Source organism: Anomaloglossus baeobatrachus, unplaced genomic scaffold, assembly GCF_048569485.1.
Source record: "Anomaloglossus baeobatrachus isolate aAnoBae1 unplaced genomic scaffold, aAnoBae1.hap1 Scaffold_384, whole genome shotgun sequence".
NCBI lineage: Eukaryota > Metazoa > Chordata > Amphibia > Anura > Aromobatidae > Anomaloglossus > Anomaloglossus baeobatrachus.
Window position 1 is genome coordinate 106,641 of NW_027443182.1, and position 27,781 is coordinate 134,421.

The 27,781-nt window shown below is 46.9% G+C and overlaps 47 non-coding genes across 47 annotated transcripts; 30 read left to right on the top strand and 17 right to left on the bottom strand.

The window, feature by feature from the left end:
* The first annotated feature begins 532 nt into the window (after window positions 1-532).
* On the top strand, window positions 533-605 carry TRNAA-AGC (transfer RNA alanine (anticodon AGC)). Its single transcript has one exon. It is a non-coding gene; the product is annotated as a tRNA-Ala (tRNA).
* Window positions 606-711: 106 nt separating this feature from the next.
* TRNAY-GUA (transfer RNA tyrosine (anticodon GUA)) lies at window positions 712-797 on the top strand. Its single transcript is given in 2 exon segments — window positions 712-748; window positions 762-797. It is a non-coding gene; the product is annotated as a tRNA-Tyr (tRNA).
* A 428-nt stretch (window positions 798-1,225) lies between these two features.
* Window positions 1,226-1,299, bottom strand: TRNAN-GUU (transfer RNA asparagine (anticodon GUU)). The gene has a single exon. It is a non-coding gene; the product is annotated as a tRNA-Asn (tRNA).
* An 835-nt stretch (window positions 1,300-2,134) lies between these two features.
* Window positions 2,135-2,207, top strand: TRNAA-AGC (transfer RNA alanine (anticodon AGC)). The gene has a single exon. It is a non-coding gene; the product is annotated as a tRNA-Ala (tRNA).
* Window positions 2,208-2,313: 106 nt separating this feature from the next.
* TRNAY-GUA (transfer RNA tyrosine (anticodon GUA)) lies at window positions 2,314-2,399 on the top strand. The gene is given in 2 exon segments: window positions 2,314-2,350; window positions 2,364-2,399. It is a non-coding gene; the product is annotated as a tRNA-Tyr (tRNA).
* Window positions 2,400-2,827: 428 nt separating this feature from the next.
* TRNAN-GUU (transfer RNA asparagine (anticodon GUU)) lies at window positions 2,828-2,901 on the bottom strand. The gene has a single exon. It is a non-coding gene; the product is annotated as a tRNA-Asn (tRNA).
* An 833-nt stretch (window positions 2,902-3,734) lies between these two features.
* TRNAA-AGC (transfer RNA alanine (anticodon AGC)) lies at window positions 3,735-3,807 on the top strand. Its single transcript has one exon. It is a non-coding gene; the product is annotated as a tRNA-Ala (tRNA).
* A 106-nt stretch (window positions 3,808-3,913) lies between these two features.
* TRNAY-GUA (transfer RNA tyrosine (anticodon GUA)) lies at window positions 3,914-3,999 on the top strand. The gene is given in 2 exon segments: window positions 3,914-3,950; window positions 3,964-3,999. It is a non-coding gene; the product is annotated as a tRNA-Tyr (tRNA).
* Window positions 4,000-4,427: 428 nt separating this feature from the next.
* On the bottom strand, window positions 4,428-4,501 carry TRNAN-GUU (transfer RNA asparagine (anticodon GUU)). Its single transcript has one exon. It is a non-coding gene; the product is annotated as a tRNA-Asn (tRNA).
* Window positions 4,502-5,341: 840 nt separating this feature from the next.
* On the top strand, window positions 5,342-5,414 carry TRNAA-AGC (transfer RNA alanine (anticodon AGC)). The gene has a single exon. It is a non-coding gene; the product is annotated as a tRNA-Ala (tRNA).
* A 106-nt stretch (window positions 5,415-5,520) lies between these two features.
* Window positions 5,521-5,606, top strand: TRNAY-GUA (transfer RNA tyrosine (anticodon GUA)). Its single transcript is given in 2 exon segments — window positions 5,521-5,557; window positions 5,571-5,606. It is a non-coding gene; the product is annotated as a tRNA-Tyr (tRNA).
* Window positions 5,607-6,033: 427 nt separating this feature from the next.
* TRNAN-GUU (transfer RNA asparagine (anticodon GUU)) lies at window positions 6,034-6,107 on the bottom strand. Its single transcript has one exon. It is a non-coding gene; the product is annotated as a tRNA-Asn (tRNA).
* An 835-nt stretch (window positions 6,108-6,942) lies between these two features.
* TRNAA-AGC (transfer RNA alanine (anticodon AGC)) lies at window positions 6,943-7,015 on the top strand. The gene has a single exon. It is a non-coding gene; the product is annotated as a tRNA-Ala (tRNA).
* Window positions 7,016-7,121: 106 nt separating this feature from the next.
* TRNAY-GUA (transfer RNA tyrosine (anticodon GUA)) lies at window positions 7,122-7,207 on the top strand. The gene is given in 2 exon segments: window positions 7,122-7,158; window positions 7,172-7,207. It is a non-coding gene; the product is annotated as a tRNA-Tyr (tRNA).
* Window positions 7,208-7,635: 428 nt separating this feature from the next.
* TRNAN-GUU (transfer RNA asparagine (anticodon GUU)) lies at window positions 7,636-7,709 on the bottom strand. The gene has a single exon. It is a non-coding gene; the product is annotated as a tRNA-Asn (tRNA).
* Window positions 7,710-8,549: 840 nt separating this feature from the next.
* On the top strand, window positions 8,550-8,622 carry TRNAA-AGC (transfer RNA alanine (anticodon AGC)). Its single transcript has one exon. It is a non-coding gene; the product is annotated as a tRNA-Ala (tRNA).
* A 106-nt stretch (window positions 8,623-8,728) lies between these two features.
* On the top strand, window positions 8,729-8,814 carry TRNAY-GUA (transfer RNA tyrosine (anticodon GUA)). Its single transcript is given in 2 exon segments — window positions 8,729-8,765; window positions 8,779-8,814. It is a non-coding gene; the product is annotated as a tRNA-Tyr (tRNA).
* A 427-nt stretch (window positions 8,815-9,241) lies between these two features.
* TRNAN-GUU (transfer RNA asparagine (anticodon GUU)) lies at window positions 9,242-9,315 on the bottom strand. The gene has a single exon. It is a non-coding gene; the product is annotated as a tRNA-Asn (tRNA).
* A 1,015-nt stretch (window positions 9,316-10,330) lies between these two features.
* On the top strand, window positions 10,331-10,416 carry TRNAY-GUA (transfer RNA tyrosine (anticodon GUA)). Its single transcript is given in 2 exon segments — window positions 10,331-10,367; window positions 10,381-10,416. It is a non-coding gene; the product is annotated as a tRNA-Tyr (tRNA).
* Window positions 10,417-10,844: 428 nt separating this feature from the next.
* Window positions 10,845-10,918, bottom strand: TRNAN-GUU (transfer RNA asparagine (anticodon GUU)). Its single transcript has one exon. It is a non-coding gene; the product is annotated as a tRNA-Asn (tRNA).
* Window positions 10,919-11,946: 1,028 nt separating this feature from the next.
* On the top strand, window positions 11,947-12,032 carry TRNAY-GUA (transfer RNA tyrosine (anticodon GUA)). Its single transcript is given in 2 exon segments — window positions 11,947-11,983; window positions 11,997-12,032. It is a non-coding gene; the product is annotated as a tRNA-Tyr (tRNA).
* Window positions 12,033-12,460: 428 nt separating this feature from the next.
* TRNAN-GUU (transfer RNA asparagine (anticodon GUU)) lies at window positions 12,461-12,534 on the bottom strand. The gene has a single exon. It is a non-coding gene; the product is annotated as a tRNA-Asn (tRNA).
* Window positions 12,535-13,552: 1,018 nt separating this feature from the next.
* On the top strand, window positions 13,553-13,638 carry TRNAY-GUA (transfer RNA tyrosine (anticodon GUA)). The gene is given in 2 exon segments: window positions 13,553-13,589; window positions 13,603-13,638. It is a non-coding gene; the product is annotated as a tRNA-Tyr (tRNA).
* A 428-nt stretch (window positions 13,639-14,066) lies between these two features.
* On the bottom strand, window positions 14,067-14,140 carry TRNAN-GUU (transfer RNA asparagine (anticodon GUU)). The gene has a single exon. It is a non-coding gene; the product is annotated as a tRNA-Asn (tRNA).
* A 1,018-nt stretch (window positions 14,141-15,158) lies between these two features.
* Window positions 15,159-15,244, top strand: TRNAY-GUA (transfer RNA tyrosine (anticodon GUA)). The gene is given in 2 exon segments: window positions 15,159-15,195; window positions 15,209-15,244. It is a non-coding gene; the product is annotated as a tRNA-Tyr (tRNA).
* Window positions 15,245-15,672: 428 nt separating this feature from the next.
* TRNAN-GUU (transfer RNA asparagine (anticodon GUU)) lies at window positions 15,673-15,746 on the bottom strand. Its single transcript has one exon. It is a non-coding gene; the product is annotated as a tRNA-Asn (tRNA).
* Window positions 15,747-16,586: 840 nt separating this feature from the next.
* Window positions 16,587-16,659, top strand: TRNAA-AGC (transfer RNA alanine (anticodon AGC)). The gene has a single exon. It is a non-coding gene; the product is annotated as a tRNA-Ala (tRNA).
* Window positions 16,660-16,765: 106 nt separating this feature from the next.
* TRNAY-GUA (transfer RNA tyrosine (anticodon GUA)) lies at window positions 16,766-16,851 on the top strand. Its single transcript is given in 2 exon segments — window positions 16,766-16,802; window positions 16,816-16,851. It is a non-coding gene; the product is annotated as a tRNA-Tyr (tRNA).
* Window positions 16,852-17,278: 427 nt separating this feature from the next.
* On the bottom strand, window positions 17,279-17,352 carry TRNAN-AUU (transfer RNA asparagine (anticodon AUU)). The gene has a single exon. It is a non-coding gene; the product is annotated as a tRNA-Asn (tRNA).
* Window positions 17,353-18,192: 840 nt separating this feature from the next.
* On the top strand, window positions 18,193-18,265 carry TRNAA-AGC (transfer RNA alanine (anticodon AGC)). The gene has a single exon. It is a non-coding gene; the product is annotated as a tRNA-Ala (tRNA).
* Window positions 18,266-18,371: 106 nt separating this feature from the next.
* On the top strand, window positions 18,372-18,457 carry TRNAY-GUA (transfer RNA tyrosine (anticodon GUA)). The gene is given in 2 exon segments: window positions 18,372-18,408; window positions 18,422-18,457. It is a non-coding gene; the product is annotated as a tRNA-Tyr (tRNA).
* A 427-nt stretch (window positions 18,458-18,884) lies between these two features.
* Window positions 18,885-18,958, bottom strand: TRNAN-GUU (transfer RNA asparagine (anticodon GUU)). Its single transcript has one exon. It is a non-coding gene; the product is annotated as a tRNA-Asn (tRNA).
* Window positions 18,959-19,798: 840 nt separating this feature from the next.
* TRNAA-AGC (transfer RNA alanine (anticodon AGC)) lies at window positions 19,799-19,871 on the top strand. Its single transcript has one exon. It is a non-coding gene; the product is annotated as a tRNA-Ala (tRNA).
* A 106-nt stretch (window positions 19,872-19,977) lies between these two features.
* TRNAY-GUA (transfer RNA tyrosine (anticodon GUA)) lies at window positions 19,978-20,063 on the top strand. The gene is given in 2 exon segments: window positions 19,978-20,014; window positions 20,028-20,063. It is a non-coding gene; the product is annotated as a tRNA-Tyr (tRNA).
* A 427-nt stretch (window positions 20,064-20,490) lies between these two features.
* Window positions 20,491-20,564, bottom strand: TRNAN-GUU (transfer RNA asparagine (anticodon GUU)). Its single transcript has one exon. It is a non-coding gene; the product is annotated as a tRNA-Asn (tRNA).
* Window positions 20,565-21,404: 840 nt separating this feature from the next.
* TRNAA-AGC (transfer RNA alanine (anticodon AGC)) lies at window positions 21,405-21,477 on the top strand. The gene has a single exon. It is a non-coding gene; the product is annotated as a tRNA-Ala (tRNA).
* Window positions 21,478-21,583: 106 nt separating this feature from the next.
* TRNAY-GUA (transfer RNA tyrosine (anticodon GUA)) lies at window positions 21,584-21,669 on the top strand. The gene is given in 2 exon segments: window positions 21,584-21,620; window positions 21,634-21,669. It is a non-coding gene; the product is annotated as a tRNA-Tyr (tRNA).
* Window positions 21,670-22,096: 427 nt separating this feature from the next.
* TRNAN-GUU (transfer RNA asparagine (anticodon GUU)) lies at window positions 22,097-22,170 on the bottom strand. The gene has a single exon. It is a non-coding gene; the product is annotated as a tRNA-Asn (tRNA).
* Window positions 22,171-23,010: 840 nt separating this feature from the next.
* Window positions 23,011-23,083, top strand: TRNAA-AGC (transfer RNA alanine (anticodon AGC)). Its single transcript has one exon. It is a non-coding gene; the product is annotated as a tRNA-Ala (tRNA).
* A 106-nt stretch (window positions 23,084-23,189) lies between these two features.
* TRNAY-GUA (transfer RNA tyrosine (anticodon GUA)) lies at window positions 23,190-23,275 on the top strand. Its single transcript is given in 2 exon segments — window positions 23,190-23,226; window positions 23,240-23,275. It is a non-coding gene; the product is annotated as a tRNA-Tyr (tRNA).
* A 427-nt stretch (window positions 23,276-23,702) lies between these two features.
* TRNAN-GUU (transfer RNA asparagine (anticodon GUU)) lies at window positions 23,703-23,776 on the bottom strand. The gene has a single exon. It is a non-coding gene; the product is annotated as a tRNA-Asn (tRNA).
* Window positions 23,777-24,609: 833 nt separating this feature from the next.
* Window positions 24,610-24,682, top strand: TRNAA-AGC (transfer RNA alanine (anticodon AGC)). Its single transcript has one exon. It is a non-coding gene; the product is annotated as a tRNA-Ala (tRNA).
* Window positions 24,683-24,788: 106 nt separating this feature from the next.
* Window positions 24,789-24,874, top strand: TRNAY-GUA (transfer RNA tyrosine (anticodon GUA)). Its single transcript is given in 2 exon segments — window positions 24,789-24,825; window positions 24,839-24,874. It is a non-coding gene; the product is annotated as a tRNA-Tyr (tRNA).
* A 427-nt stretch (window positions 24,875-25,301) lies between these two features.
* Window positions 25,302-25,375, bottom strand: TRNAN-GUU (transfer RNA asparagine (anticodon GUU)). Its single transcript has one exon. It is a non-coding gene; the product is annotated as a tRNA-Asn (tRNA).
* An 821-nt stretch (window positions 25,376-26,196) lies between these two features.
* On the top strand, window positions 26,197-26,269 carry TRNAA-AGC (transfer RNA alanine (anticodon AGC)). The gene has a single exon. It is a non-coding gene; the product is annotated as a tRNA-Ala (tRNA).
* Window positions 26,270-26,375: 106 nt separating this feature from the next.
* TRNAY-GUA (transfer RNA tyrosine (anticodon GUA)) lies at window positions 26,376-26,461 on the top strand. The gene is given in 2 exon segments: window positions 26,376-26,412; window positions 26,426-26,461. It is a non-coding gene; the product is annotated as a tRNA-Tyr (tRNA).
* Window positions 26,462-26,888: 427 nt separating this feature from the next.
* Window positions 26,889-26,962, bottom strand: TRNAN-GUU (transfer RNA asparagine (anticodon GUU)). The gene has a single exon. It is a non-coding gene; the product is annotated as a tRNA-Asn (tRNA).
* Window positions 26,963-27,781: the final 819 nt, after the last annotated feature.

The window sequence follows — 27,781 nt, forward strand, 5'->3', positions numbered from 1 at the left end:
ACCATCCTCTGCTATGAGATCATTTTCATAGAAGTCGCCAAATCTCTTCTGTCAACACAAACGCGTTTCTGATCAAAAATATAAACCAAAGGCCCAAATCCCTGCTCATCACATGCTGATGGAAAAAGAAGAATTCCCCACGTCACAGCATTTCCTATAGCCCGGGTGTTTTTCAGCCCCACAGCCAAAAAGACCAATGGCTCTGCATGCGTATTTGCTGCATCGCAACTTTCTTCTCCAAATTATTAAGGCTTTTTTCATGCCTTACCACTCAGTTCTGCACATATGTGCAAAGGGTTTGCTTGGAAGAGGTGTGCATGTATTCATAAGCCCCCCGTCACCCTATAAATTCCTCCGATGATCTTCTACTATGGCAAAATGGTATCCGCACTTAAAAAAAAAAAAAAAAAAAAAAAAAGCGATCTACTTTTCAGAAATCAGTTGCCATGTAACAATGCAACGTCACACCTGACTTTATGTGAAAGCCACCACAGGGTGTGGGAAGAAAGTAAAGGCAAGTCTACCATGCCAGGGGGGATTAGCTCAAGTGGTAGAGCGCTCGCTTAGCATGCGAGAGGTAGCGGGATCGATGCCCGCATTCTCCAAAGCTGATTTTGTTTTTTTCACATGGTAGTAGAGAGTTTCTTTTTACCTCATGCTCAAGGCTCCAACAGCTAAAACTAGGAGGCTTTCAAGCATGAGCAAAACATGCCTTCGATAGCTCAGCTGGTAGAGCGGAGGACTGTAGCAGTAAATCAGCAATCCTTAGGTCGCTGGTTCAATTCCGGCTCGAAGGAATTTTTTGTGAATTCTATCGGATGGTTCATCCTCCTGGTCAACACAGCCACCGGTATGCTCCTTCTGTCCATCTACAACAGGTCTTTTAGAAAGGTTTCCTCCGTTGTACCCGAGGAGGTCAAAACAAAGGCAGAGAGCAACAGAGATTTACTTGTTGGGAGAGCAGGTCAGCTGAAACCAAACATGGAATCTTTTCCACCCATAACATGCGATGCCAGCAAAAGAGACCATGGTTCCTGGGAAAACACGGCTAAGCTCCTTCCCTCTATCGACAAAGAGCTCTTTTAGAAAGGTCTCTTCTGTAGTATCTAGGGAGTTCAAAAGGTAGGTAGCGAGCAAGCAACAGGGCTTTTTATTGGAAGAGCAGATGAAAGCCAACGTGGAATCTTCTTCCCCCGTAGCATGCTACTCAAGCAAAAGTGGCCCACGTCCCTGGGTGGGCTTGAACCACCAACCTTTCGGTTAACAGCCGAACGCGCTAACCGATTGCGCCACAGAGACACAGATGTCTGGCCTTTCCACGGGAACTCCCAGCCAGGCCAGGCGCAGGTTCCTCAGGGGAACCTTTGAACATAATATGACAAAAAGAAATCAGCAAAAACAAAGAGACAATTGCCGGTGCTCAGTAGAGCTCAAGTTGCCGACAATAAGATCCTGCTGTCGGATTCCATCCCATAGACACCCTCCCTTCTAGTCACTTTTCAAAAGTCAGTCGATAAGTACAATTCTCCTCAAGGTAGCAGCATCCAGCAGCAGAGTGGCGCAGCGGAAGCGTGCTGGGCCCATAACCCAGAGGTCGATGGATCGAAACCATCCTCTGCTATGAGATCATTTTCATAGAAGTCGCCAAATCTCTTCTGTCAACACAAACGCGTTTCTGATCAAAAATATAAACCAAAGGCCCAAATCCCTGCTCATCACATGCTGATGGAAAAAGAAGAATTCCCCACGTCACAGCATTTCCTATAGCCCGGGTGTTTTTCAGCCCCACAGCCAAAAAGACCAATGGCTCTGCATGCGTATTTGCTGCATCGCAACTTTCTTCTCCAAATTATTAAGGCTTTTTTCATGCCTTACCACTCAGTTCTGCACATATGTGCAAAGGGTTTGCTTGGAAGAGGTGTGCATGTATTCATAAGCCCCCCGTCACCCTATAAATTCCTCCGATGATCTTCTACTATGGCAAAATGGTATCCGCACTTAAAAAAAAAAAAAAAAAAAAGCGATTTACTTTTCAGAAATCAGTTGCCATGTAACAATGCAACGTCACACCTGACTTTATGTGAAAGCCACCACAGGGTGTGGGAAGAAAGTAAAGGCAAGTCTACCATGCCTGGGGGGATTAGCTCAAGTGGTAGAGCGCTCGCTTAGCATGCGAGAGGTAGCGGGATCGATGCCCGCATTCTCCAAAGCTGATTTTGTTTTTTTCACATGGTAGTAGAGAGTTTCTTTTTACCTCATGCTCAAGGCTCCAACAGCTAAAACTAGGAGGCTTTCAAGCATGAGCAAAACATGCCTTCGATAGCTCAGCTGGTAGAGCGGAGGACTGTAGCAGTAAATCAGCAATCCTTAGGTCGCTGGTTCAATTCCGGCTCGAAGGAATTTTTTGTGAATTCTATCGGATGGTTCATCCTCCTGGTCAACACAGCCACCGGTATGCTCCTTCTGTCCATCTACAACAGGTCTTTTAGAAAGGTTTCCTCCGTTGTACCCGAGGAGGTCAAAGCAAAGGCAGAGAGCAACAGAGATTTACTTGTTGGGAGAGCAGGTCAGCTGAAACCAAACATGGAATCTTTTCCACCCATAACATGCGATGCCAGCAAAAGAGACCATGGTTCCTGGGAAAACACGGCTGAGCTCCTTCCCTCTATCGACAAAGAGCTCTTTTAGAAAGGTCTCTTCTGTAGTATCTAGGGAGTTCAAAAGGTAGGTAGCGAGCAAGCAACAGGGCTTTTTATTGGAAGAGCAGATGAAAGCCAACGTGGAATCTTCTTCCCCCGTAGCATGCTACTCAAGCAAAAGTGGCCCACGTCCCTGGGTGGGCTTGAACCACCAACCTTTCGGTTAACAGCCGAACGCGCTAACCGATTGCGCCACAGAGACGCAGATGTCTGGCCTTTCCACGGGAACTCCCAGCCAGGCCAGGCGCAGGTTCCTCAGGGGAACCTTTGAACATAATATGACAAAAAGAAATCAGCAAAAACAAAGAGACAATTGTCGGTGCTCAGTAGAGCTCAAGTTGCCGACAATAAGATCCTGCTGTCGGATTCCATCCCATAGACACCCTCCCTTCTAGTCACTTTTCAAAAGTCAGTCGATAAGTACAATTCTCCTCAAGGTAGCAGCATCCAGCAGCAGAGTGGCGCAGCGGAAGCGTGCTGGGCCCATAACCCAGAGGTCGATGGATCGAAACCATCCTCTGCTATGAGATCATTTTCATAGAAGTCGCCAAATCTCTTCTGTCAACACAAACGCGTTTCTGATCAAAAATATAAACCAAAGGCCCAAATCCCTGCTCATCACATGCTGATGGAAAAAGAAGAATTCCCCACGTCACAGCATTTCCTATAGCCCGGGTGTTTTTCAGCCCCACAGCCAAAAAGACCAATGGCTCTGCATGCGTATTTGCTGCATCGCAACTTTCTTCTCCAAATTATTAAGGCTTTTTTCATGCCTTACCACTCAGTTCTGCACATATGTGCAAAGGGTTTGCTTGGAAGAGGTGTGCATGTATTCATAAGCCCCCCGTCACCCTATAAATTCCTCCGATGATCTTCTACTATGGCAAAATGGTATCCGCACTTAAAAAAAAAAAAAAAAAAGCGATCTACTTTTCAGAAATCAGTTGCCATGTAACAATGCAACGTCACACCTGACTTTATGTGAAAGCCACCACAGGGTGTGGGAAGAAAGTAAAGGCAAGTCTACCATGCCAGGGGGGATTAGCTCAAGTGGTAGAGCGCTCGCTTAGCATGCGAGAGGTAGCGGGATCGATGCCCGCATTCTCCAAAGCTGATTTTGTTTTTTTCACATGGTAGTAGAGAGTTTCTTTTTACCTCATGCTCAAGGCTCCAACAGCTAAAACTAGGAGGCTTTCAAGCATGAGCAAAACATGCCTTCGATAGCTCAGCTGGTAGAGCGGAGGACTGTAGCAGTAAATCAGCAATCCTTAGGTCGCTGGTTCAATTCCGGCTCGAAGGAATTTTTTGTGAATTCTATCGGATGGTTCATCCTCCTGGTCAACACAGCCACCGGTATGCTCCTTCTGTCCATCTACAACAGGTCTTTTAGAAAGGTTTCCTCCGTTGTACCCGAGGAGGTCAAAGCAAAGGCAGAGAGCAACAGAGATTTACTTGTTGGGAGAGCAGGTCAGCTGAAACCAAACATGGAATCTTTTCCACCCATAACATGCGATGCCAGCAAAAGAGACCATGGTTCCTGGGAAAACACGGCTGAGCTCCTTCCCTCTATCGACAAAGAGCTCTTTTAGAAAGGTCTCTTCTGTAGTATCTAGGGAGTTCAAAAGGTAGGTAGTGAGCAAGCAACAGGGCTTTTTATTGGAAGAGCAGATGAAAGCCAACGTGGAATCTTCTTCCCCCGTAGCATGCTACTCAAGCAAAAGTGGCCCACGTCCCTGGGTGGGCTTGAACCACCAACCTTTCGGTTAACAGCCGAACGCGCTAACCGATTGCGCCACAGAGACGCAGATGTCTGGCCTTTCCACGGGAACTCCCAGCCAGGCCAGGCGCAGGTTCCTCAGGGGAACCTTTGAACATAATATGACAAAAAGAAATCAGCAAAAACAAAGAGACAATTGTTGGTGCTCAGTAGAGCTCAAGTTGCCGACAATAAGATCCTGCTGTCGGATTCCATCCCATAGACACCCTCCCTTCTAGTCACTTTTCAAAAGTCAGTCGATAAGTACAATTCTCCTCAAGGTAGCAGCATCCAGCAGCAGAGTGGCGCAGCGGAAGCGTGCTGGGCCCATAACCCAGAGGTCGATGGATCGAAACCATCCTCTGCTATGAGATCATTTTCATAGAAGTCGCCAAATCTCTTCTGTCAACACAAACGCGTTTCTGATCAAAAATATAAACCAAAGGCCCAAATCCCTGCTCATCACATGCTGATGGAAAAAGAAGAATTCCCCACGTCACAGCATTTCCTATAGCCCGGGTGTTTTTCAGCCCCACAGCCAAAAAGACCAATGGCTCTGCATGCGTATTTGCTGCATCGCAACTTTCTTCTCCAAATTATTAAGGCTTTTTTCATGCCTTACCACTCAGTTCTGCACATATGTGCAAAGGGTTTGCTTGGAAGAGGTGTGCATGTATTCATAAGCCCCCCGTCACCCTATAAATTCCTCCGATGATCTTCTACTATGGCAAAATGGTATCCGCACTTAAAAAAAAAAAAAAAAAAAAAAAAAGCGATCTACTTTTCAGAAATCAGTTGCCATGTAACAATGCAACGTCACACCTGACTTTATGTGAAAGCCACCACAGGGTGTGGGAAGAAAGTAAAGGCAAGTCTACCATGCCAGGGGGGATTAGCTCAAGTGGTAGAGCGCTCGCTTAGCATGCGAGAGGTAGCGGGATCGATGCCCGCATTCTCCAAAGCTGATTTTGTTTTTTTCACATGGTAGTAGAGAGTTTCTTTTTACCTCATGCTCAAGGCTCCAACAGCTAAAACTAGGAGGCTTTCAAGCATGAGCTAAACATGCCTTCGATAGCTCAGCTGGTAGAGCGGAGGACTGTAGCAGTAAATCAGCAATCCTTAGGTCGCTGGTTCAATTCCGGCTCGAAGGAATTTTTTGTGAATTCTATCGGATGGTTCATCCTCCTGGTCAACACAGCCCCGGTATGCTCCTTCTGTCCATCTACAACAGGTCTTTTAGAAAGGTTTCCTCCGTTGTACCCGAGGAGGTCAAAACAAAGGCAGAGAGCAACAGAGATTTACTTGTTGGGAGAGCAGCTCAGCTGAAACCCAACATGGAATCTTTTCCACCCATAACATGCGATGCCAGCAAAAGAGACCATGGTTCCTGGGAAAACACGGCTGAGCTCCTTCCCTCTATCGACAAAGAGCTCTTTTAGAAAGGTCTCTTCTGTAGTATCTAGGGAGTTCAAAAGGTAGGTAGCGAGCAAGCAACAGGGCTTTTTATTGGAAGAGCAGATGAAAGCCAACGTGGAATCTTCTTCCCCCGTAGCATGCTACTCAAGCAAAAGTGGCCCACGTCCCTGGGTGGGCTTGAACCACCAACCTTTCGGTTAACAGCCGAACGCGCTAACCGATTGCGCCACAGAGACGCAGATGTCTGGCCTTTCCACGGGAACTCCCAGCCAGGCCAGGCGCAGGTTCCTCAGGGGAACCTTTGAACATAATATGACAAAAAGAAATCAGCAAAAACAAAGAGACAATTGCCGGTGCTCAGTAGAGCTCAAGTTGCCGACAATAAGATCCTGCTGTCGGATTCCATCCCATAGACACCCTCCCTTCTAGTCACTTTTCAAAAGTCAGTCGATAAGTACAATTCTCCTCAAGGTAGCAGCATCCAGCAGCAGAGTGGCGCAGCGGAAGCGTGCTGGGCCCATAACCCAGAGGTCGATGGATCGAAACCATCCTCTGCTATGAGATCATTTTCATAGAAGTCGCCAAATCTCTTCTGTCAACACAAACGCGTTTCTGATCAAAAATATAAACCAAAGGCCCAAATCCCTGCTCATCACATGCTGATGGAAAAAGAAGAATTCCCCACGTCACAGCATTTCCTATAGCCCGGGTGTTTTTCAGCCCCACAGCCAAAAAGACCAATGGCTCTGCATGCGTATTTGCTGCATCGCAACTTTCTTCTCCAAATTATTAAGGCTTTTTTCATGCCTTACCACTCAGTTCTGCACATATGTGCAAAGGGTTTGCTTGGAAGAGGTGTGCATGTATTCATAAGCCCCCCGTCACCCTATAAATTCCTCCGATGATCTTCTACTATGGCAAAATGGTATCCGCACTTAAAAAAAAAAAAAAAAAAAAGCGATCTACTTTTCAGAAATCAGTTGCCATGTAACAATGCAACGTCACACCTGACTTTATGTGAAAGCCACCACAGGGTGTGGGAAGAAAGTAAAGGCAAGTCTACCATGCCAGGGGGGATTAGCTCAAGTGGTAGAGCGCTCGCTTAGCATGCGAGAGGTAGCGGGATCGATGCCCGCATTCTCCAAAGCTGATTTTGTTTTTTTCACATGGTAGTAGAGAGTTTCTTTTTACCTCATGCTCAAGGCTCCAACAGCTAAAACTAGGAGGCTTTCAAGCATGAGCAAAACATGCCTTCGATAGCTCAGCTGGTAGAGCGGAGGACTGTAGCAGTAAATCAGCAATCCTTAGGTCGCTGGTTCAATTCCGGCTCGAAGGAATTTTTTGTGAATTCTATCGGATGGTTCATCCTCCTGGTCAACACAGCCACCGGTATGCTCCTTCTGTCCATCTACAACAGGTCTTTTAGAAAGGTTTCCTCCGTTGTACCCGAGGAGGTCAAAGCAAAGGCAGAGAGCAACAGAGATTTACTTGTTGGGAGAGCAGGTCAGCTGAAACCAAACATGGAATCTTTTCCACCCATAACATGCGATGCCAGCAAAAGAGACCATGGTTCCTGGGAAAACACGGCTGAGCTCCTTCCCTCTATCGACAAAGAGCTCTTTTAGAAAGGTCTCTTCTGTAGTATCTAGGGAGTTCAAAAGGTAGGTAGCGAGCAAGCAACAGGGCTTTTTATTGGAAGAGCAGATGAAAGCCAACGTGGAATCTTCTTCCCCCGTAGCATGCTACTCAAGCAAAAGTGGCCCACGTCCCTGGGTGGGCTTGAACCACCAACCTTTCGGTTAACAGCCGAACGCGCTAACCGATTGCGCCACAGAGACGCAGATGTCTGGCCTTTCCACGGGAACTCCCAGCCAGGCCAGGCGCAGGTTCCTCAGGGGAACCTTTGAACATAATATGACAAAAAGAAATCAGCAAAAACAAAGAGACAATTGTCGGTGCTCAGTAGAGCTCAAGTTGCCGACAATAAGATCCTGCTGTCGGATTCCATCCCATAGACACCCTCCCTTCTAGTCACTTTTCAAAAGTCAGTGGATAAGTACAATTCTCCTCAAGGTAGCAGCATCCAGCAGCAGAGTGGCGCAGCGGAAGCGTGCTGGGCCCATAACCCAGAGGTCGATGGATCGAAACCATCCTCTGCTATGAGATCATTTTCATAGAAGTCGCCAAATCTCTTCTGTCAACACAAACGCGTTTCTGATCAAAAATATAAACCAAAGGCCCAAATCCCTGCTCATCACATGCTGATGGAAAAAGAAGAATTCCCCACGTCACAGCATTTCCTATAGCCCGGGTGTTTTTCAGCCCCACAGCCAAAAAGACCAATGGCTCTGCATGCGTATTTGCTGCATCGCAACTTTCTTCTCCAAATTATTAAGGCTTTTTTCATGCCTTACCACTCAGTTCTGCACATATGTGCAAAGGGTTTGCTTGGAAGAGGTGTGCATGTATTCATAAGCCCCCCGTCACCCTATAAATTCCTCCGATGATCTTCTACTATGGCAAAATGGTATCCGCACTTAAAAAAAAAAAAAAAAAAAAAAAAAGCGATCTACTTTTCAGAAATCAGTTGCCATGTAACAATGCAACGTCACACCTGACTTTATGTGAAAGCCACCACAGGGTGTGGGAAGAAAGTAAAGGCAAGTCTACCATGCCAGGGGGGATTAGCTCAAGTGGTAGAGCGCTCGCTTAGCATGCGAGAGGTAGCGGGATCGATGCCCGCATTCTCCAAAGCTGATTTTGTTTTTTTCACATGGTAGTAGAGAGTTTCTTTTTACCTCATGCTCAAGGCTCCAACAGCTAAAACTAGGAGGCTTTCAAGCATGAGCAAAACATGCCTTCGATAGCTCAGCTGGTAGAGCGGAGGACTGTAGCAGTAAATCAGCAATCCTTAGGTCGCTGGTTCAATTCCGGCTCGAAGGAATTTTTTGTGAATTCTATCGGATGGTTCATCCTCCTGGTCAACACAGCCCCGGTATGCTCCTTCTGTCCATCTACAACAGGTCTTTTAGAAAGGTTTCCTCCGTTGTACCCGAGGAGGTCAAAACAAAGGCAGAGAGCAACAGAGATTTACTTGTTGGGAGAGCAGCTCAGCTGAAACCCAACATGGAATCTTTTCCACCCATAACATGCGATGCCAGCAAAAGAGACCATGGTTCCTGGGAAAACACGGCTAAGCTCCTTCCCTCTATCGACAAAGAGCTCTTTTAGAAAGGTCTCTTCTGTAGTATCTAGGGAGTTCAAAAGGTAGGTAGCGAGCAAGCAACAGGGCTTTTTATTGGAAGAGCAGATGAAAGCCAACGTGGAATCTTCTTCCCCCGTAGCATGCTACTCAAGCAAAAGTGGCCCACGTCCCTGGGTGGGCTTGAACCACCAACCTTTCGGTTAACAGCCGAACGCGCTAACCGATTGCGCCACAGAGACGCAGATGTCTGGCCTTTCCACGGGAACTCCCAGCCAGGCCAGGCGCAGGTTCCTCAGGGGAACCTTTGAACATAATATGACAAAAAGAAATCAGCAAAAACAAAGAGACAATTGCCGGTGCTCAGTAGAGCTCAAGTTGCCGACAATAAGATCCTGCTGTCGGATTCCATCCCATAGACACCCTCCCTTCTAGTCACTTTTCAAAAGTCAGTCGATAAGTACAATTCTCCTCAAGGTAGCAGCATCCAGCAGCAGAGTGGCGCAGCGGAAGCGTGCTGGGCCCATAACCCAGAGGTCGATGGATCGAAACCATCCTCTGCTATGAGATCATTTTCATAGAAGTCGCCAAATCTCTTCTGTCAACACAAACGCGTTTCTGATCAAAAATATAAACCAAAGGCCCAAATCCCTGCTCATCACATGCTGATGGAAAAAGAAGAATTCCCCACGTCACAGCATTTCCTATAGCCCGGGTGTTTTTCAGCCCCACAGCCAAAAAGACCAATGGCTCTGCATGCGTATTTGCTGCATCGCAACTTTCTTCTCCAAATTATTAAGGCTTTTTTCATGCCTTACCACTCAGTTCTGCACATATGTGCAAAGGGTTTGCTTGGAAGAGGTGTGCATGTATTCATAAGCCCCCCGTCACCCTATAAATTCCTCCGATGATCTTCTACTATGGCAAAATGGTATCCGCACTTAAAAAAAAAAAAAAAAAAAAAAGCGATCTACTTTTCAGAAATCAGTTGCCATGTAACAATGCAACGTCACACCTGACTTTATGTGAAAGCCACCACAGGGTGTGGGAAGAAAGTAAAGGCAAGTCTACCATGCCAGGGGGATTAGCTCAAGTGGTAGAGCGCTCGCTTAGCATGCGAGAGGTAGCGGAATCGATGCCCGCATTCTCCAAAGCTGATTTTGTTTTTTTCACATGGTAGTAGAGAGTTTCTTTTTACCTCATGCTCAAGGCTCCAACAGCTAAAACTAGGAGGCTTTCAAGCATGAGCAAAACATGCCTTCGATAGCTCAGCTGGTAGAGCGGAGGACTGTAGCAGTAAATCAGCAATCCTTAGGTCGCTGGTTCAATTCCGGCTCGAAGGAATTTTTTGTGAATTCTATCGGATGGTTCATCCTCCTGGTCAACACAGCCACCGGTATGCTCCTTCTGTCCATCTACAACAGGTCTTTTAGAAAGGTTTCCTCCGTTGTACCCGAGGAGGTCAAAACAAAGGCAGAGAGCAACAGAGATTTACTTGTTGGGAGAGCAGCTCAGCTGAAACCCAACATGGAATCTTTTCCACCCATAACATGCGATGCTAGCAAAAGAGACCATGGTCCCTGGGAAAACACGGCTAAGCTCCTTCCCTCTATCGACAAAGAGCTCTTTTAGAAAGGTCTCTTCTGTAGTATCTAGGGAGTTCAAAAGGTAGGTAGCGAGCAAGCAACAGGGCTTTTTATTGGAAGAGCAGATGAAAGCCAACGTGGAATCTTCTTCCCCCGTAGCATGCTACTCAAGCAAAAGTGGCCCACGTCCCTGGGTGGGCTTGAACCACCAACCTTTCGGTTAACAGCCGAACGCGCTAACCGATTGCGCCACAGAGACGCAGATGTCTGGCCTTTCCACGGGAACTCCCAGCCAGGCCAGGCGCAGGTTCCTCAGGGGAACCTTTGAACATAATATGACAAAAAGAAATCAGCAAAAACAAAGAGACAATTGCCGGTGCTCAGTAGAGCTCAAGTTGCCGACAATAAGATCCTGCTGTCGGATTCCATCCCATAGACACCCTCCCTTCTAGTCACTTTTCAAAAGTCAGTCGATAAGTACAATTCTCCTCAAGGTAGCAGCATCCAGCAGCAGAGTGGCGCAGCGGAAGCGTGCTGGGCCCATAACCCAGAGGTCGATGGATCGAAACCATCCTCTGCTATGAGATCATTTTCATAGAAGTCGCCAAATCTCTTCTGTCAACACAAACGCGTTTCTGATCAAAAATATAAACCAAAGGCCCAAATCCCTGCTCATCACATGCTGATGGAAAAAGAAGAATTCCCCACGTCACAGCATTTCCTATAGCCCGGGTGTTTTTCAGCCCCACAGCCAAAAAGACCAATGGCTCTGCATGCGTATTTGCTGCATCGCAACTTTCTTCTCCAAATTATTAAGGCTTTTTTCATGCCTTACCACTCAGTTCTGCACATATGTGCAAAGGGTTTGCTTGGAAGAGGTGTGCATGTATTCATAAGCCCCCCGTCACCCTATAAATTCCTCCAATGATCTTCTACTATGGCAAAATGGTATCCGCACTTAAAAAAAAAAAAAAAAAAAAAAAAAGCGATCTACTTTTCAGAAATCATCAGAAATCAGTTGCCATGTAACAATGCAACGTCACACCTGACTTTATGTGAAAGCCACCACAGGGTGTGGGAAGAAAGTAAAGGCAAGTCTACCATGCCAGGGGGATTAGCTCAAGTGGTAGAGCGCTCGCTTAGCATGCGAGAGGTAGCGGAATCGATGCCCGCATTCTCCAAAGCTGATTTTGTTTTTTTCACATGGTAGTAGAGAGTTTCTTTTTACCTCATGCTCAAGGCTCCAACAGCTAAAACTAGGAGGCTTTCAAGCATGAGCAAAACATGCCTTCGATAGCTCAGCTGGTAGAGCGGAGGACTGTAGCAGTAAATCAGCAATCCTTAGGTCGCTGGTTCGATTCCGGCTCGAAGGAATTTTTTGTGAATTCTATCGGATGGTTCATCCTCCTGGTCAACACAGCCACCGGTATGCTCCTTCTGTCCATCTACAACAGGTCTTTTAGAAAGGTTTCCTCCGTTGTACCCGAGGAGGTCAAAACAAAGGCAGAGAGCAACAGAGATTTACTTGTTGGGAGAGCAGGTCAGCTGAAACCAAACATGGAATCTTTTCCACCCATAACATGCGATGCCAGCAAAAGAGACCATGGTTCCTGGGAAAACACGGCTAAGCTCCTTCCCTCTATCGACAAAGAGCTCTTTTAGAAAGGTCTCTTCTGTAGTATCTAGGGAGTTCAAAAGGTAGGTAGCGAGCAAGCAACAGGGCTTTTTATTGGAAGAGCAGATGAAAGCCAACGTGGAATCTTCTTCCCCCGTAGCATGCTACTCAAGCAAAAGTGGCCCACGTCCCTGGGTGGGCTTGAACCACCAACCTTTCGGTTAACAGCCGAACGCGCTAACCGATTGCGCCACAGAGACGCAGATGTCTGGCCTTTCCACGGGAACTCCCAGCCAGGCCAGGCGCAGGTTCCTCAGGGGAACCTTTGAACATAATATGACAAAAAGAAATCAGCAAAAACAAAGAGACAATTGCCGGTGCTCAGTAGAGCTCAAGTTGCCGACAATAAGATCCTGCTGTCGGATTCCATCCCATAGACACCCTCCCTTCTAGTCACTTTTCAAAAGTCAGTCGATAAGTACAATTCTCCTCAAGGTAGCAGCATCCAGCAGCAGAGTGGCGCAGCGGAAGCGTGCTGGGCCCATAACCCAGAGGTCGATGGATCGAAACCATCCTCTGCTATGAGATCATTTTCATAGAAGTCGCCAAATCTCTTCTGTCAACACAAACGCGTTTCTGATCAAAAATATAAACCAAAGGCCCAAATCCCTGCTCATCACATGCTGATGGAAAAAGAAGAATTCCCCACGTCACAGCATTTCCTATAGCCCGGGTGTTTTTCAGCCCCACAGCCAAAAAGACCAATGGCTCTGCATGCGTATTTGCTGCATCGCAACTTTCTTCTCCAAATTATTAAGGCTTTTTTCATGCCTTACCACTCAGTTCTGCACATATGTGCAAAGGGTTTGCTTGGAAGAGGTGTGCATGTATTCATAAGCCCCCCGTCACCCTATAAATTCCTCCGATGATCTTCTACTATGGCAAAATGGTATCCGCACTTAAAAAAAAAAAAAAAAAAAAAAAAAGCGATCTACTTTTCAGAAATCAGTTGCCATGTAACAATGCAACGTCACACCTGACTTTATGTGAAAGCCACCACAGGGTGTGGGAAGAAAGTAAAGGCAAGTCTACCATGCCAGGGGGATTAGCTCAAGTGGTAGAGCGCTCGCTTAGCATGCGAGAGGTAGCGGAATCGATGCCCGCATTCTCCAAAGCTGATTTTGTTTTTTTCACATGGTAGTAGAGAGTTTCTTTTTACCTCATGCTCAAGGCTCCAACAGCTAAAACTAGGAGGCTTTCAAGCATGAGCAAAACATGCCTTCGATAGCTCAGCTGGTAGAGCGGAGGACTGTAGCAGTAAATCAGCAATCCTTAGGTCGCTGGTTCGATTCCGGCTCGAAGGAATTTTTTGTGAATTCTATCGGATGGTTCATCCTCCTGGTCAACACAGCCACCGGTATGCTCCTTCTGTCCATCTACAACAGGTCTTTTAGAAAGGTTTCCTCCGTTGTACCCGAGGAGGTCAAAACAAAGGCAGAGAGCAACAGAGATTTACTTGTTGGGAGAGCAGGTCAGCTGAAACCAAACATGGAATCTTTTCCACCCATAACATGCGATGCCAGCAAAAGAGACCATGGTTCCTGGGAAAACACGGCTAAGCTCCTTCCCTCTATCGACAAAGAGCTCTTTTAGAAAGGTCTCTTCTGTAGTATCTAGGGAGTTCAAAAGGTAGGTAGCGAGCAAGCAACAGGGCTTTTTATTGGAAGAGCAGATGAAAGCCAACGTGGAATCTTCTTCCCCCGTAGCATGCTACTCAAGCAAAAGTGGCCCACGTCCCTGGGTGGGCTTGAACCACCAACCTTTCGGTTAACAGCCGAACGCGCTAACCGATTGCGCCACAGAGACGCAGATGTCTGGCCTTTCCACGGGAACTCCCAGCCAGGCCAGGCGCAGGTTCCTCAGGGGAACCTTTGAACATAATATGACAAAAAGAAATCAGCAAAAACAAAGAGACAATTGCCGGTGCTCAGTAGAGCTCAAGTTGCCGACAATAAGATCCTGCTGTCGGATTCCATCCCATAGACACCCTCCCTTCTAGTCACTTTTCAAAAGTCAGTCGATAAGTACAATTCTCCTCAAGGTAGCAGCATCCAGCAGCAGAGTGGCGCAGCGGAAGCGTGCTGGGCCCATAACCCAGAGGTCGATGGATCGAAACCATCCTCTGCTATGAGATCATTTTCATAGAAGTCGCCAAATCTCTTCTGTCAACACAAACGCGTTTCTGATCAAAAATATAAACCAAAGGCCCAAATCCCTGCTCATCACATGCTGATGGAAAAAGAAGAATTCCCCACGTCACAGCATTTCCTATAGCCCGGGTGTTTTTCAGCCCCACAGCCAAAAAGACCAATGGCTCTGCATGCGTATTTGCTGCATCGCAACTTTCTTCTCCAAATTATTAAGGCTTTTTTCATGCCTTACCACTCAGTTCTGCACATATGTGCAAAGGGTTTGCTTGGAAGAGGTGTGCATGTATTCATAAGCCCCCCGTCACCCTATAAATTCCTCCGATGATCTTCTACTATGGCAAAATGGTATCCGCACTTAAAAAAAAAAAAAAAAAAAAAAAAAGCGATCTACTTTTCAGAAATCAGTTGCCATGTAACAATGCAACGTCACACCTGACTTTATGTGAAAGCCACCACAGGGTGTGGGAAGAAAGTAAAGGCAAGTCTACCATGCCAGGGGGATTAGCTCAAGTGGTAGAGCGCTCGCTTAGCATGCGAGAGGTAGCGGAATCGATGCCCGCATTCTCCAAAGCTGATTTTGTTTTTTTCACATGGTAGTAGAGAGTTTCTTTTTACCTCATGCTCAAGGCTCCAACAGCTAAAACTAGGAGGCTTTCAAGAATGAGCAAAACATGCCTTCGATAGCTCAGCTGGTAGAGCGGAGGACTGTAGCAGTAAATCAGCAATCCTTAGGTCGCTGGTTCAATTCCGGCTCGAAGGAATTTTTTGTGAATTCTATCGGATGGTTCATCCTCCTGGTCAACACAGCCACCGGTATGCTCCTTCTGTCCATCTACAACAGGTCTTTTAGAAAGGTTTCCTCCGTTGTACCCGAGGAGGTCAAAACAAAGGCAGAGAGCAACAGAGATTTACTTGTTGGGAGAGCAGCTCAGCTGAAACCCAACATGGAATCTTTTCCACCCATAACATGCGATGCCAGCAAAAGAGACCATGGTCCCTGGGAAAACACGGCTAAGCTCCTTCCCTCTATCGACAAAGAGCTCTTTTAGAAAGGTCTCTTCTGTAGTATCTAGGGAGTTCAAAAGGTAGGTAGCGAGCAAGCAACAGGGCTTTTTATTGGAAGAGCAGATGAAAGCCAACGTGGAATCTTCTTCCCCCGTAGCATGCTACTCAAGCAAAAGTGGCCCACGTCCCTGGGTGGGCTTGAACCACCAACCTTTCGGTTAACAGCCGAACGCGCTAACCGATTGCGCCACAGAGACGCAGATGTCTGGCCTTTCCACGGGAACTCCCAGCCAGGCCAGGCGCAGGTTCCTCAGGGGAACCTTTGAACATAATATGACAAAAAGAAATCAGCAAAAACAAAGAGACAATTGCCGGTGCTCAGTAGAGCTCAAGTTGCCGACAATAAGATCCTGCTGTCGGATTCCATCCCATAGACACCCTCCCTTCTAGTCACTTTTCAAAAGTCAGTCGATAAGTACAATTCTCCTCAATGTAGCAGCATCCAGCAGCAGAGTGGCGCAGCGGAAGCGTGCTGGGCCCATAACCCAGAGGTCGATGGATCGAAACCATCCTCTGCTATGAGATCATTTTCATAGAAGTCGCCAAATCTCTTCTGTCAACACAAACGCGTTTCTGATCAAAAATATAAACCAAAGGCCCAAATCCCTGCTCATCGCATGCTGATGGAAAAAGAAGAATTCCCCACGTCACAGCATTTCCTATAGCCCGGGTGTTTTTCAGCCCCACAGCCAAAAAGACCAATGGCTCTGCATGCGTATTTGCTGCATCGCAACTTTCTTCTCCAAATTATTAAGGCTTTTTTCATGCCTTACCACTCAGTTCTGCACATATGTGCAAAGGGTTTGCTTGGAAGAGGTGTGCATGTATTCATAAGCCCCCCGTCACCCTATAAACTCCTCCGATGATCTTCTACTATGGCAAAATGGTATCCGCACTTAAAAAAAAAAAAAAAAAAAAAAAAAGCGATCTACTTTTCAGAAATCAGTTGCCATGTAACAATGCAACGTCACACCTGACTTTATGTGAAAGCCACCACAGGGTGTGGGAAGAAAGTAAAGGCAAGTCTACCATGCCAGGGGGGATTAGCTCAAGTGGTAGAGCGCTCGCTTAGCATGCGAGAGGTAGCGGGATCGATGCCCGCATTCTCCAAAGCTGATTATGTTTTTTTCACATGGTAGTAGAGAGTTTCTTTTTACCTCATGCTCAAGGCTCCAACAGCTAAAACTAGGAGGCTTTCAAGCATGAGCAAAACATGCCTTCGATAGCTCAGCTGGTAGAGCGGAGGACTGTAGCAGTAAATCAGCAATCCTTAGGTCGCTGGTTCAATTCCGGCTCGAAGGAATTTTTTGTGAATTCTATCGGATGGTTCATCCTCCTGGTCAACACAGCCCCGGTATGCTCCTTCTGTCCATCTACAACAGGTCTTTTAGAAAGGTTTCCTCCGTTGTACCCGAGGAGGTCAAAACAAAGGCAGAGAGCAACAGAGATTTACTTGTTGGGAGAGCAGCTCAGCTGAAACCCAACATGGAATCTTTTCCACCCATAACATGCGATGCCAGCAAAAGAGACCATGGTTCCTGGGAAAACACGGCTAAGCTCCTTCCCTCTATCGACAAAGAGCTCTTTTAGAAAGGTCTCTTCTGTAGTATCTAGGGAGTTCAAAAGGTAGGTAGCGAGCAAGCAACAGGGCTTTTTATTGGAAGAGCAGATGAAAGCCAACGTGGAATCTTCTTCCCCCGTAGCATGCTACTCAAGCAAAAGTGGCCCACGTCCCTGGGTGGGCTTGAACCACCAACCTTTCGGTTAATAGCCGAACGCGCTAACCGATTGCGCCACAGAGACGCAGATGTCTGGCCTTTCCACGGGAACTCCCAGCCAGGCCAGGCGCAGGTTCCTCAGGGGAACCTTTGAACATAATATGACAAAAAGAAATCAGCAAAAACAAAGAGACAATTGCCGGTGCTCACTAGAGCTCAAGTTGCCGACAATAAGATCCTGCTGTCGGATTCCATCCCATAGACACCCTCCCTTCTAGTCACTTTTCAAAAGTCAGTCGATAAGTACAATTCTCCTCAAGGTAGCAGCATCCAGCAGCAGAGTGGCGCAGCGGAAGCGTGCTGGGCCCATAACCCAGAGGTCGATGGATCGAAACCATCCTCTGCTATGAGATCACTTTCATAGAAGTCGCCAAATCTCTTCTGTCAACACAAACGCGTTTCTGATCAAAAATATAAACCAAAGGCCCAAATCCCGGCTCATCGCATGCTGATGGAAAAAGAAGAATTCCCCACGTCACAGCATTTCCTATAGCCCGGGTGTTTTTCAGCCCCACAGCCAAAAAGACCAATGGCTCTGCATGCGTATTTGCTGCATCGCAACTTTCTTCTCCAAATTATTAAGGCTTTTTTCATGCCTTACCACTCAGTTCTGCACATATGTGCAAAGGGTTTGCTTGGAAGAGGTGTGCATGTATTCATAAGCCCCCCGTCACCCTATAAATTCCTCCGATGATCTTCTACTATGGCAAAATGGTATCCGCACTTAAAAAAAAAAAAAAAAAAAAAAAAAGCGATCTACTTTTCAGAAATCAGTTGCCATGTAACAATGCAACGTCACACCTGACTTTATGTGAAAGCCACCACAGGGTGTGGGAAGAAAGTAAAGGCAAGTCTACCATGCCAGGGGGGATTAGCTCAAGTGGTAGAGCGCTCGCTTAGCATGCGAGAGGTAGCGGGATCGATGCCCGCATTCTCCAAAGCTGATTTTGTTTTTTTCACATGGTAGTAGAGAGTTTCTTTTTACCTCATGCTCAAGGCTCCAACAGCTAAAACTAGGAGGCTTTCAAGCATGAGCAAAACATGCCTTCGATAGCTCAGCTGGTAGAGCGGAGGACTGTAGCAGTAAATCAGCAATCCTTAGGTCGCTGGTTCAATTCCGGCTCGAAGGAATTTTTTGTGAATTCTATCGGATGGTTCATCCTCCTGGTCAACACAGCCCCGGTATGCTCCTTCTGTCCATCTACAACAGGTCTTTTAGAAAGGTTTCCTCCGTTGTACCCGAGGAGGTCAAAACAAAGGCAGAGAGCAACAGAGATTTACTTGTTGGGAGAGCAGCTCAGCTGAAACCCAACATGGAATCTTTTCCACCCATAACATGCGATGCCAGCAAAAGAGACCATGGTTCCTGGGAAAACACGGCTAAGCTCCTTCCCTCTATCGACAAAGAGCTCTTTTAGAAAGGTCTCTTCTGTAGTATCTAGGGAGTTCAAAAGGTAGGTAGCGAGCAAGCAACAGGGCTTTTTATTGGAAGAGCAGATGAAAGCCAACGTGGAATCTTCTTCCCCCGTAGCATGCTACTCAAGCAAAAGTGGCCCACGTCCCTGGGTGGGCTTGAACCACCAACCTTTCGGTTAACAGCCGAACGCGCTAACCGATTGCGCCACAGAGACGCAGATGTCTGGCCTTTCCACGGGAACTCCCAGCCAGGCCAGGCGCAGGTTCCTCAGGGGAACCTTTGAACCTAATATGACAAAAAGAAATCAGCAAAAACAAAGAGACAATTGCCGGTGCTCAGTAGAGCTCAAGTTGCCGACAATAAGATCCTGCTGTCGGATTCCATCCCATAGACACCCTCCCTTCTAGTCACTTTTCAAAAGTCAGTCGATAAGTACAATTCTCCTCAAGGTAGCAGCATCCAGCAGCAGAGTGGCGCAGCGGAAGCATGCTGGGCCCATAACCCAGAGGTCGATGGATCGAAACCATCCTCTGCTATGAGATCATTTTCATAGAAGTCGCCAAATCTCTTCTGTCAACACAAACGCGTTTCTGATCAAAAATATAAACCAAAGGCCCAAATCCCTGCTCATCACATGCTGATGGAAAAAGAAGAATTCCCCACGTCACAGCATTTCCTATAGCCCGGGTGTTTTTCAGCCCCACAGCCAAAAAGACCAATGGCTCTGCATGCGTATTTGCTGCATCGCAACTTTCTTCTCCAAATTATTAAGGCTTTTTTCATGCCTTACCACTCAGTTCTGCACATATGTGCAAAGGGTTTGCTTGGAAGAGGTGTGCATGTATTCATAAGCCCCCCGTCACCCTATAAACTCCTCCGATGATCTTCTACTATGGCAAAATGGTATCCGCACTTAAAAAAAAAAAAAAAAAAAAAAAAAGCGATCTACTTTTCAGAAATCAGTTGCCATGTAACAATGCAACGTCACACCTGACTTTATGTGAAAGCCACCACAGGGTGTGGGAAGAAAGTAAAGGCAAGTCTACCATGCCAGGGGGGATTAGCTCAAGTGGTAGAGCGCTCGCTTAGCATGCGAGAGGTAGCGGGATCGATGCCCGCATTCTCCAAAGCTGATTTTGTTTTTTTCACATGGTAGTAGAGAGTTTCTTTTTACCTCATGCTCAAGGCTCCAACAGCTAAAACTAGGAGGCTTTCAAGCATGAGCCAAACATGCCTTCGATAGCTCAGCTGGTAGAGCGGAGGACTGTAGCAGTAAATCAGCAATCCTTAGGTCGCTGGTTCAATTCCGGCTCGAAGGAATTTTTTGTGAATTCTATCGGATGGTTCATCCTCCTGGTCAACACAGCCCCGGTATGCTCCTTCTGTCCATCTACAACAGGTCTTTTAGAAAGGTTTCCTCCGTTGTACCCGAGGAGGTCAAAACAAAGGCAGAGAGCAACAGAGATTTACTTGTTGGGAGAGCAGCTCAGCTGAAACCCAACATGGAATCTTTTCCACCCATAACATGCGATGCCAGCAAAAGAGACCATGGTTCCTGGGAAAACACGGCTAAGCTCCTTCCCTCTATCGACAAAGAGCTCTTTTAGAAAGGTCTCTTCTGTAGTATCTAGGGAGTTCAAAAGGTAGGTAGCGAGCAAGCAACAGGGCTTTTTATTGGAAGAGCAGATGAAAGCCAACGTGGAATTTTCTTCCCCCGTAGCATGCTACTCAAGCAAAAGTGGCCCACGTCCCTGGGTGGGCTTGAACCACCAACCTTTCGGTTAACAGCCGAACGCGCTAACCGATTGCGCCACAGAGACGCAGATGTCTGGCCTTTCCACGGGAACTCCCAGCCAGGCCAGGCGCAGGTTCCTCAGGGGAACCTTTGAACATAATATGACAAAAAGAAATCAGCAAAAACAAAGAGACAATTGCCGGTGCTCAGTAGAGCTCAAGTTGCCGACAATAAGATCCTGCTGTCGGATTCCATCCCATAGACACCCTCCCTTCTAGTCACTTTTCAAAAGTCAGTCGATAAGTACAATTCTCCTCAAGGTAGCAGCATCCAGCAGCAGAGTGGCGCAGCGGAAGCGTGCTGGGCCCATAACCCAGAGGTCGATGGATCGAAACCATCCTCTGCTATGAGATCATTTTCATAGAAGTCGCCAAATCTCTTCTGTCAACACAAACGCGTTTCTGATCAAAAATATAAACCAAAGGCCCAAATCCCTGCTCATCACATGCTGATGGAAAAAGAAGAATTCCCCACGTCACAGCATTTCCTATAGCCCGGGTGTTTTTCAGCCCCACAGCCAAAAAGACCAATGGCTCTGCATGCGTATTTGCTGCATCGCAACTTTCTTCTCCAAATTATTAAGGCTTTTTTCATGCCTTACCACTCAGTTCTGCACATATGTGCAAAGGGTTTGCTTGGAAGAGGTGTGCATGTATTCATAAGCCCCCCGTCACCCTATAAACTCCTCCGATGATCTTCTACTATGGCAAAATGGTATCCGCACTTAAAAAAAAAAAAAAAAAAAAAAAAAGCGATCTACTTTTCAGAAATCAGTTGCCATGTAACAATGCAACGTCACACCTGACTTTATGTGAAAGCCACCACAGGGTGTGGGAAGAAAGTAAAGGCAAGTCTACCATGCCAGGGGGGATTAGCTCAAGTGGTAGAGCGCTCGCTTAGCATGTGAGAGGTAGCGGGATCGATGCCCGCATTCTCCAAAGCTGATTTTGTTTTTTTCACATGGTAGTAGAGAGTTTCTTTTTACCTCATGCTCAAGGCTCCAACAGCTAAAACTAGGAGGCTTTCAAGCATGAGCAAAACATGCCTTCGATAGCTCAGCTGGTAGAGCGGAGGACTGTAGCAGTAAATCAGCAATCCTTAGGTCGCTGGTTCAATTCCGGCTCGAAGGAATTTTTTCTGAATTCTATCGGATGGTTCATCCTCCTGGTCAACACAGCCCCGGTATGCTCCTTCTGTCCATCTACAACAGGTCTTTTAGAAAGGTTTCCTCCGTTGTACCCGAGGAGGTCAAAACAAAGGCAGAGAGCAACAGAGATTTACTTGTTGGGAGAGCAGCTCAGCTGAAACCCAACATGGAATCTTTTCCACCCATAACATGCGATGCCAGCAAAAGAGACCATGGTTCCTGGGAAAACACGGCTAAGCTCCTTCCCTCTATCGACAAAGAGCTCTTTTAGAAAGGTCTCTTCTGTAGTATCTAGGGAGTTCAAAAGGTAGGTAGCGAGCAAGCAACAGGGCTTTTTATTGGAAGAGCAGATGAAAGCCAACGTGGAATCTTCTTCCCCCGTAGCATGCTACTCAAGCAAAAGTGGCCCACGTCCCTGGGTGGGCTTGAACCACCAACCTTTCGGTTAACAGCCGAACGCGCTAACCGATTGCGCCACAGAGACACAGATGTCTGGCCTTTCCACGGGAACTCCCAGCCAGGCCAGGCGCAGGTTCCTCAGGGGAACCTTTGAACATAATATGACAAAAAGAAATCAGCAAAAACAAAGAGACAATTGCCGGTGCTCAGTAGAGCTCAAGTTGCCGACAATAAGATCCTGCTGTCGGATTCCATCCCATAGACACCCTCCCTTCTAGTCACTTTTCAAAAGTCAGTCGATAAGTACAATTCTCCTTAAGGTAGCAGCATCCAGCAGCAGAGTGGCGCAGCGGAAGCGTGCTGGGCCCATAACCCAGAGGTCGATGGATCGAAACCATCCTCTGCTATGAGATCATTTTCATAGAAGTCGCCAAATCTCTTCTGTCAACACAAACGCGTTTCTGATCAAAAATATAAACCAAAGGCCCAAATCCCTGCTCATCACATGCTGATGGAAAAAGAAGAATTCCCCACGTCACAGCATTTCCTATAGCCCGGGTGTTTTTCAGCCCCACAGCCAAAAAGACCAATGGCTCTGCATGCGTATTTGCTGCATCGCAACTTTCTTCTCCAAATTATTAAGGCTTTTTTCATGCCTTACCACTCAGTTCTGCACATATGTGCAAAGGGTTTGCTTGGAAGAGGTGTGCATGTATTCATAAGCCCCCCGTCACCCTATAAACTCCTCCGATGATCTTCTACTATGGCAAAATGGTATCCGCACTTAAAAAAAAAAAAAAAAAAAAAAAAAGCGATCTACTTTTCAGAAATCAGTTGCCATGTAACAATGCAACGTCACACCTGACTTTATGTGAAAGCCACCACAGGGTGTGGGAAGAAAGTAAAGGCAAGTCTACCATGCCAGGGGGGATTAGCTCAAGTGGTAGAGCGCTCGCTTAGCATGCGAGAGGTAGCGGGATCGATGCCCGCATTCTCCAAAGCTGATTTTGTTTTTTTCACATGGTAGTAGAGAGTTTCTTTTTACCTCATGCTCAAGGCTCCAACAGCTAAAACTAGGAGGCTTTCAAGCATGAGCAAAACATGCCTTCGATAGCTCAGCTGGTAGAGCGGAGGACTGTAGCAGTAAATCAGCAATCCTTAGGTCGCTGGTTCAATTCCGGCTCGAAGGAATTTTTTGTGAATTCTATCGGATGGTTCATCCTCCTGGTCAACACAGCCCCGGTATGCTCCTTCTGTCCATCTACAACAGGTCTTTTAGAAAGGTTTCCTCCGTTGTACCCGAGGAGGTCAAAACAAAGGCAGAGAGCAACAGAGATTTACTTGTTGGGAGAGCAGCTCAGCTGAAACCCAACATGGAATCTTTTCCACCCATAACATGCGATGCCAGCAAAAGAGACCATGGTTCCTGGGAAAACACGGCTAAGCTCCTTCCCTCTATCGACAAAGAGCTCTTTTAGAAAGGTCTCTTCTGTAGTATCTAGGGAGTTCAAAAGGTAGGTAGCGAGCAAGCAACAGGGCTTTTTATTGGAAGAGCAGATGAAAGCCAACGTGGAATCTTCTTCCCCCGTAGCATGCTACTCAAGCAAAAGTGGCCCACGTCCCTGGGTGGGCTTGAACCACCAACCTTTCGGTTAACAGCCGAACGCGCTAACCGATTGCGCCACAGAGACACAGATGTCTGGCCTTTCCACGGGAACTCCCAGCCAGGCCAGGCGCAGGTTCCTCAGGGGAACCTTTGAACATAATATGACAAAAAGAAATCAGCAAAAACAAAGAGACAATTGCCGGTGCTCAGTAGAGCTCAAGTTGCCGACAATAAGATCCTGCTGTCGGATTCCATCCCATAGACACCCTCCCTTCTAGTCACTTTTCAAAAGTCAGTCGATAAGTACAATTCTCCTCAAGGTAGCAGCATCCAGCAGCAGAGTGGCGCAGCGGAAGCGTGCTGGGCCCATAACCCAGAGGTCGATGGATCGAAACCATCCTCTGCTATGAGATCATTTTCATAGAAGTCGCCAAATCTCTTCTGTCAACACAAACGCGTTTCTGATCAAAAATATAAACCAAAGGCCCAAATCCCTGCTCATCACATGCTGATGGAAAAAGAAGAATTCCCCACGTCACAGCATTTCCTATAGCCCGGGTGTTTTTCAGCCCCACAGCCAAAAAGACCAATGGCTCTGCATGCGTATTTGCTGCATCGCAACTTTCTTCTCCAAATTATTAAGGCTTTTTTCATGCCTTACCACTCAGTTCTGCACATATGTGCAAAGGGTTTGCTTGGAAGAGGTGTGCATGTATTCATAAGCCCCCCGTCACCCTATAAACTCCTCCGATGATCTTCTACTATGGCAAAATGGTATCCGCACTTAAAAAAAAAAAAAAAAAAGCGATCTACTTTTCAGAAATCAGTTGCCATGTAACAATGCAACGTCACACCTGACTTTATGTGAAAGCCACCACAGGGTGTGGGAAGAAAGTAAAGGCAAGTCTACCATGCCAGGGGGGATTAGCTCAAGTGGTAGAGCGCTCGCTTAGCATGTGAGAGGTAGCGGGATCGATGCCCGCATTCTCCAAAGCTGATTTTGTTTTTTTCACATGGTAGTAGAGAGTTTCTTTTTACCTCATGCTCAAGGCTCCAACAGCTAAAACTAGGAGGCTTTCAAGCATGAGCAAAACATGCCTTCGATAGCTCAGCTGGTAGAGCGGAGGACTGTAGCAGTAAATCAGCAATCCTTAGGTCGCTGGTTCAATTCCGGCTCGAAGGAATTTTTTCTGAATTCTATCGGATGGTTCATCCTCCTGGTCAACACAGCCCCGGTATGCTCCTTCTGTCCATCTACAACAGGTCTTTTAGAAAGGTTTCCTCCGTTGTACCCGAGGAGGTCAAAACAAAGGCAGAGAGCAACAGAGATTTACTTGTTGGGAGAGCAGCTCAGCTGAAACCCAACATGGAATCTTTTCCACCCATAACATGCGATGCCAGCAAAAGAGACCATGGTTCCTGGGAAAACACGGCTAAGCTCCTTCCCTCTATCGACAAAGAGCTCTTTTAGAAAGGTCTCTTCTGTAGTATCTAGGGAGTTCAAAAGGTAGGTAGCGAGCAAGCAACAGGGCTTTTTATTGGAAGAGCAGATGAAAGCCAACGTGGAATCTTCTTCCCCCGTAGCATGCTACTCAAGCAAAAGTGGCCCACGTCCCTGGGTGGGCTTGAACCACCAACCTTTCGGTTAACAGCCGAACGCGCTAACCGATTGCGCCACAGAGACGCAGATGTCTGGCCTTTCCACGGGAACTCCCAGCCAGGCCAGGCGCAGGTTCCTCAGGGGAACCTTTGAACATAATATGACAAAAAGAAATCAGCAAAAACAAAGAGACAATTGCCGGTGCTCAGTAGAGCTCAAGTTGCCGACAATAAGATCCTGCTGTCGGATTCCATCCCATAGACACCCTCCCTTCTAGTCACTTTTCAAAAGTCAGTCGATAAGTACAATTCTCCTCAAGGTAGCAGCATCCAGCAGCAGAGTGGCGCAGCGGAAGCGTGCTGGGCCCATAACCCAGAGGTCGATGGATCGAAACCATCCTCTGCTATGAGATCATTTTCATAGAAGTCGCCAAATCTCTTCTGTCAACACAAACGCGTTTCTGATCAAAAATATAAACCAAAGGCCCAAATCCCTGCTCATCACATGCTGATGGAAAAAGAAGAATTCCCCACGTCACAGCATTTCCTATAGCCCGGGTGTTTTTCAGCCCCACAGCCAAAAAGACCAATGGCTCTGCATGCGTATTTGCTGCATCGCAACTTTCTTCTCCAAATTATTAAGGCTTTTTTCATGCCTTACCACTCAGTTCTGCACATATGTGCAAAGGGTTTGCTTGGAAGAGGTGTGCATGTATTCATAAGCCCCCCGTCACCCTATAAACTCCTCCGATGATCTTCTACTATGGCAAAAAAAAAAAAAAAAAAAAAAAAGCGATCTACTTTTCAGAAATCAGTTGCCATGTAACAATGCAACGTCACACCTGACTTTATGTGAAAGCCACCACAGGGTGTGGGAAGAAAGTAAAGGCAAGTCTACCATGCCAGGGGGGATTAGCTCAAGTGGTAGAGCGCTCGCTTAGCATGCGAGAGGTAGCGGGATCGATGCCCGCATTCTCCAAAGCTGATTTTGTTTTTTTCACATGGTAGTCGAGAGTTTCTTTTTACCTCATGCTCAAGGCTCCAACAGCTAAAACTAGGAGGCTTTCAAGCATGAGCAAAACATGCCTTCGATAGCTCAGCTGGTAGAGCGGAGGACTGTAGCAGTAAATCAGCAATCCTTAGGTCGCTGGTTCAATTCCGGCTCGAAGGAATTTTTTGTGAATTCTATCGGATGGTTCATCCTCCTGGTCAACACAGCCCCGGTATGCTCCTTCTGTCCATCTACAACAGGTCTTTTAGAAAGGTTTCCTCCGTTGTACCCGAGGAGGTCAAAACAAAGGCAGAGAGCAACAGAGATTTACTTGTTGGGAGAGCAGCTCAGCTGAAACCCAACATGGAATCTTTTCCACCCATAACATGCGATGCCAGCAAAAGAGACCATGGTTCCTGGGAAAACACGGCTAAGCTCCTTCCCTCTATCGACAAAGAGCTCTTTTAGAAAGGTCTCTTCTGTAGTATCTAGGGAGTTCAAAAGGTAGGTAGCGAGCAAGCAACAGGGCTTTTTATTGGAAGAGCAGATGAAAGCCAACGTGGAATCTTCTTCCCCCGTAGCATGCTACTCAAGCAAAAGTGGCCCACGTCCCTGGGTGGGCTTGAACCACCAACCTTTCGGTTAACAGCCGAACGCGCTAACCGATTGCGCCACAGAGACGCAGATGTCTGGCCTTTCCACGGGAACTCCCAGCCAGGCCAGGCGCAGGTTCCTCAGGGGAACCTTTGAACATAATATGACAAAAAGAAATCAGCAAAAACAAAGAGACAATTGCCGGTGCTCAGTAGAGCTCAAGTTGCCGACAATAAGATCCTGCTGTCGGATTCCATCCCATAGACACCCTCCCTTCTAGTCACTTTTCAAAAGTCAGTCGATAAGTACAATTCTCCTCAAGGTAGCAGCATCCAGCAGCAGAGTGGCGCAGCGGAAGCGTGCTGGGCCCATAACCCAGAGGTCGATGGATCGAAACCATCCTCTGCTATGAGATCATTTTCATAGAAGTCGCCAAATCTCTTCTGTCAACACAAACGCGTTTCTGATCAAAAATATAAACCAAAGGCCCAAATCCCTGCTCATCACATGCTGATGGAAAAAGAAGAATTCCCCACGTCACAGCATTTCCAATAGCCCGGGTGTTTTTCAGCCCCACAGCCAAAAAGACCAATGGCTCTGCATGCGTATTTGCTGCATCGCAACTTTCTTCTCCAAATTATTAAGGCTTTTTTCATGCCTTACCACTCAGTTCTGCACATATGTGCAAAGGGTTTGCTTGGAAGAGGTGTGCATGTATTCATAAGCCCCCCGTCACCCTATAAACTCCTCCGATGATCTTCTACTATGGCAAAATGGTATCCGCACTTAAAAAAAAAAAAAAAAAAAAAAAAAGCGATCTACTTTTCAGAAATCAGTTGCCATGTAACAATGCAACGTCACACCTGACTTTATGTGAAAGCCACCACAGGGTGTGGGAAGAAAGTA